Here is a 6,000-nt window from a genome sequence, read left to right as displayed (position 1 = left end):
AGGCAAATTCATTAAACTTTTAAAGCCCATAGAAACAGATGTAAACAATTCAAATTTACCAACTTGGCCTTTTTTACCTTCTCTAACAAAGAGTTTCATTTCTTTTGTTTAATTTCAACTGGGTTTCCGCCTGTTTAAGTTGATGTTTAGTTCATTAGGAAGAAAATACGTGTCCAACGTAGTTAACATATTGCTTATAACTATCAAAAGAGAAAATTGATATATTCACATGTATAGCTTCCAGTCCTCTAAAATATCAAAAGCGTAATTTTTGCATATGATTGATTGATTGATTGGTGTTTAAAGCCACTTTTAACACAATTGTGCTATTTCGTGGCGGCCAGTTTTTATTGGTGGAGGAAGCCGGAGTGCCCGGAGAGAACCACCGACCTTCGGTAGGAAAACTGATAATCCTAGTCAATTAAGATTGAAGTCGAGTGCACCTGCCCCGTGCGGGATTCGAACTCATAGCCTCAGTGTTGACTGGCTAGTGATACAGTAGTTCAACTACTTAGACCACTCGGCCACCGAGACCCCTTGCATATGAAGATAAGTAACTAACTTACTAAAAAAAATGAATGTATGAATAAAAAATAATTGAGCAGCAAATAGGTAAAAAGTAACTATCTGCAGTTGCTTTGTGATATGAACGACTACCAGTAATTTCCAATGGCAATACTCATTTTTACCAAGTTTACCAACTTTAAAAAAGGGAGAATATTCCAAAAAAATGCGGGGATTAAAAACCAGAAATCAAAGAAGGATGAGCAACTTCAAAACTGTAATCTTTTAAACATTTGACACCTTCATTAGTAAGAGCCTTCAAATAATTTTTTTTGGGGAATTATTGGCTCTTGAATATACCGTTTACCTTAACCTTAACAACTCAATATCCAGCAAAATATCACAATCACAAGTTGCTTACTTTTTGTGACATAACAAGAATATTTAAAAGATGGTAGTGTTCAACAAACATGAAATAAAACCTCAAAGGAACTGAAACCTTGCCACACGATATGCCTTAACCAGATAAAAAAAGCTTGGTGACATTTATCAGACGCGACCCACGCACGGACAGATGTAAGGAACAAAGTGAAACAGAATAACCTCTCCCCTGGAGCAATGGTAATAACAAAACAGAATAACTTCTCCCCTGGAGCAATGGTAATAACAAAACAAAATAACCTCTCCCCTGGAGCAATGGTAATAACAAAACAAACAAAAAAAGAACATAAGGAATTGGGAATTAGAACAAATAATTAGTCAATACAAAAAACATCTTTTACCCTGATACTTGGTAGTCCTGTTGTTTTATTCTGTTGAATAATGAATACAATATTTTAAGGACCATTCATTGGTTCAAAAAATATCTACAGTTCTAATTCTTAACAAATCTACTAAATCTATTTCTAAAAATTAACATTTGATAAGCTAGAAACAAAATTTTTGTAACTTTTTATGAACGTTTTGTTAATCTACTGATTGAGATTTAAAGGGTTGAGATAAAAAAAAAAATAGTTAAGCCGAATTTCCATGTACCTGTCCAAAGGTAGGAAGCTCACTCGTATAACTGTCGTATGTCATATTTTCTTTCGTTTTTTTTTTTGGAGAATCTGGTTTTAATGGCAGATGTTTGATTGTTTCTATTAACTTTATTCAAAACTTTAAATAGTTTGAAATACAATTATTTTACAGACATCATTTTTTTTATGAAGACTATATGTTGCCCTTAGATGTATTTTGCTTATTTTTGTCGTATACCGTCTTTTTGGTGAATATAAAACACATTGCTGTCGTATACCTCCTTTTTGGTATATATAAAAAAGCATTGATGCATAACACGCACCCCTTATTTGGCCCTTGAAACAGGAGAAAAAGATAGTTGAAGTATAGCATACGCAGACATTTATGCAGAAGGCAAATTCAATGAGGTATATATCCAGTCGTGAATGGTACCAGTTGGATGACGAAAGTGTTACAGAATAATAATGAATTTATTAAATAATTATCCAGTTTTAATTATTCCACGGTTCCGTGCTTGTCTGCAAAGGAATGCGAAGTTTTAAACAGGAAAGTTGTCGGTAAAACTTGTATAGAATACAGCTAAACAGATACGAATATTCTTAAGCAATACATTTAGTAAATTTTATTCTAATTTTTTACATAAAAAAATATTTTCACCAAAAAGTTGCCTTAAAAACTTTAAATAAATGTCAGAGGATCAACGAGATCTGGTTTAAGCATTGGAAGAACAATGCCTGCTTTTTAAATGAATTAAAAATAATTCTTTTGTGACCGAGTTGGATCCACCGTCTCAAACATCATTACGGATTAAACATGAAAGGACATTAGCTATAAGCTGTCATTAAACTCTGATACTAATCAATAATCGGGATTATCACAATTACCGGTATTTTATAAAATGAAAACCTTCCTTTTCATTGAATAGATGTATGCTTGGATAGTGCATCAAGTTTATCAGTCCCGCACTAAAATATTGTTTTATCTATATCTTTTACTGATCTCAGTTATATGCTCTATATTTACTCAAACAATCTTAAGCAATCATTCAAAAGCCTTCAATGTCTACTTCGGTTTTTTTTCTTAGAAAACAATGAAGAAAAATGAATATCTTACTTCTCACATACAAAACGAATTAAACAAACGAAACGATCGCATCAAAACGAGTTCGTTTTGTTCAATTTTCAAACATTTAACTTCTGTATTCCTCGTTAGGAACACATTTGCAAAGCTTGTAATGAACTCGACAAACACTTCACGCTAGCTAAGTTTTGTTATGGTCAAAAGCCTTCGTCTCTAATTTAGACAGGACCAAATCCAACTTTCGGGCTTAAAAGAGCAAGGCTTATGTAGCAGACGAATCACCAAACATACCGTTGCATTTTCACATACGAACATATCGCGAGTCAAATTCAACTTAAATCAAACAAAAAGCTTTATTCGAAGTGGGCATGTCACAAAACAATAATATAAACTCGTTTGATTTTTTATAACCGATAAATACTTACAAACACACAATACATACACAATACTGACATTAAAGGGGCATTAACTACGAAATATACACAAAATTAGAATATGGTTTTTTTTTGTTCAATTATTAATGACAGTTATTTAGTGAAATAATAATTCGCTTTTAGCAGCCATTTAGTTCAATTTTGTCAAAATAAGCTAAGAAAGAATTATTCATAGGCAAAACATGTATTCAGCATGTATTCAGCTATTTAAAGGAAAAGAATCTCAACATTGAAAGTGAAACACAGGATAAACCATTTGGTTGACTGATTCGATCCACAAAAAAATCATTCTTATACAGGCAAACAAGATGATAAACATACTTTTTAACCTACAATATGAAATCAAACAGACCTAGAACAATCCAATTGCACGTGGTCGCTATCTGTTTATATCAATAGTAATGTTTACATCGGGTTATATGACCGTCGGGAGTCTTCGGATGTCATCTCGATGGTTAATTAGATGACGTCTAGACAAAAATACACACGAAATGTGTATACATATTATCGAGTCCATGCATTGTTAATTGTTTATTTAATACTTTTTATAATTTGGAAATACCTTTTAGCATGTTATATTAAATCAAGTATGAGAATTTGAGTCAAATCGGTGAACATGAATTTGATTAAAGCATAAAGAGTATAAAACATATATTTCATGAACATTTAGACAAAGCTGAAAGAAGTTAAATAAGATAAACACCATAAAACACAGTATATGCATTCATAAATGAGAGCTATGCTAAAAAGTTATAAGGCATTATAACATGAATGGCAATTTTTCCTTTGATCTTCGAGTGAGTTAACTTCGGTTATTTTAGAGGAGTGCGTTAACTGAACGATTTTTTAGTTATTGCACTTTCCAGTCCCGCCGTGTGTCGCTTGTCATAGGAAAAGCAAAGAATGGGAGGAGCTTAGACCAGTGCTCTAACTTCCTTCTCAAAAGTTGTTATTTCACTTTGGAATGGAAGAATAGAATTAATTACCTTCATAATCACGCTTTTCGTGAATTAAATACGTTAATTCGTAAAAGGCGTGCTATATATATAACTTAAAGCATCAACTCAAAACACTAATGTACTAATGCAACGTATTATAAAAACACAAAGAAAATAAAACACGGCTTTGAGCGTACCTGATGAAGGTAAATCAAGAATAGCGCTTCTGACGCATTTAATTTATAACGTGTTGTTTCCATTTTTTAAAGCACTGGGTCGATACCTCTGCTGGTGGACTATAAGTCCCCGAGTGTATCATCGGTTCAGTAGTCAGTACTTCGGTACTGACATGATTTATAACAAACATTTCTAAAATTGTTCGTTTATAAATTTTGAAATTATAAAGAAACTGAGGTTTCATCTCCCTCTTGACCTTAGATGGATTTGGCTATTTTTTTTAAGTACTTTTGGTCGTATAGCTCTTCAACTGTTTTGGTTCTTATACATCTTGTTTTTCAAATATTCGGCTTTGAGCGTTCCTGATGAAGGTAAATCCAGAAAAGCGCTTCGGACGCATCACATTTATAACGTGTTGTTTTCATTTGTTTGTGCTGTTGTTATCCTGGAAAATGAAAAGGAGAGCTCTTTCTAGTACGTTTTCAATTTTAATCATGTTAATAGTGTTTGCCTCGCTGCAGAAAGGTCAGGACAGTGGACAGAAATTAAAGTTAGACATACTGAAAGTTATTTATTGCTAATTTTACCAGTTTGTTAAAGTATTTACCAAGTCTTTCTGGTGAAACATTAAGCTGTCGAGATGCCTTTTTGCAGATGATGGATGAAGGTGTGTTGAAATATGGTTCAAAATCAATGTTGATGCCCAATATTTGACCTCTGTTTCACATTTTATTTTGTTACCTGCCAGATCAAATGTAAAATTTGTGTCCATTGGTTGTTTTTTGCCAAGTGCCAAGCTTGATATTTTTCTGGATTTGGCTCCAGTTGGTTGGAAAAAAACCCAGTCTATTTGGCATATCAAATTATAAGCCTGGTATCTTTGATGAGTTTTTAGAACCAACTCAAAATTTTTAACGTTATTCTTCATTATTAATTACACTTAGTTCGTGACTTTTTAGATAGTGTTGACTTTGTAGATGTTTTTCGTATTGTTGAATTTACAATGTTTAATATATAAAAAAACAGATCAATGTTATTAGAAATTCAATATCTTGATTGGCTTATTGTATAGCTTTTTATATCACTTACCACGATTTGAAAAAAGAATATGTTTTTATAACTTATACATTTTTTATGATAAATTAGCTTTTGAACGTAACATCTTAGCATATTAAGTGTGCAGTCGTCAATTCTGAGACCATTATTGCTTTTAGGAAGGTAAAAATTTGGACCTAAAGTTAGCAGTCCACCGAAGAGAAGTAAAAAATCATTGTGAGGAAGAAATTGAGTTCAAATTCAGTAATCCTTAAACGCTAAATTCACTTTGTTTTTTAAATATCACTCATTGTGTCGGCCAATTTATTGGAACAGGTAGTTTTTGTAGTCATATTTCGCCCCAAAAAACCATGATCTTAATTGTGTGTTGTTACTTTTAATTTAAGGTACACAACCTATTTGCATCCTTTTACACTTATTTACACAAGCAAACACAAAAAACATAACAACATAGATTAAGCATTTAAATATATTTTATGAAGGTAATAATTGCAAAATACAAACACGTGAAACATAAGAACAATCTGATTTATGCTTCGAAAATATTTTCCTCGGATTTCGGATATAAGAAAGATTAAGAATTCACATAGGAACCCCTTTCAGAGTAATAACCCCAGGGCAACAAACCCTGCTTATCATACACCACGGAAAATGGTCCCACATCTTTTTTTATTATTCCTCTACCAAATTAATAGGCCTATGTTTTACATTTCGTCAGTCCTTCAGTATGTCTGTCCGGTTACTGTAAGTTTTCCGCACTTTATTTCTGCAATGCCTAGATCAATTGATTA

The sequence above is a fragment of the Mytilus californianus genome, unplaced genomic scaffold, assembly GCF_021869535.1.
Source record: "Mytilus californianus isolate M0D057914Y unplaced genomic scaffold, xbMytCali1.0.p SCAF_9, whole genome shotgun sequence".
NCBI classification, from domain to species: Eukaryota; Metazoa; Mollusca; class Bivalvia; order Mytilida; family Mytilidae; genus Mytilus; species Mytilus californianus.
This window is presented reverse-complemented; position numbering follows the sequence as displayed.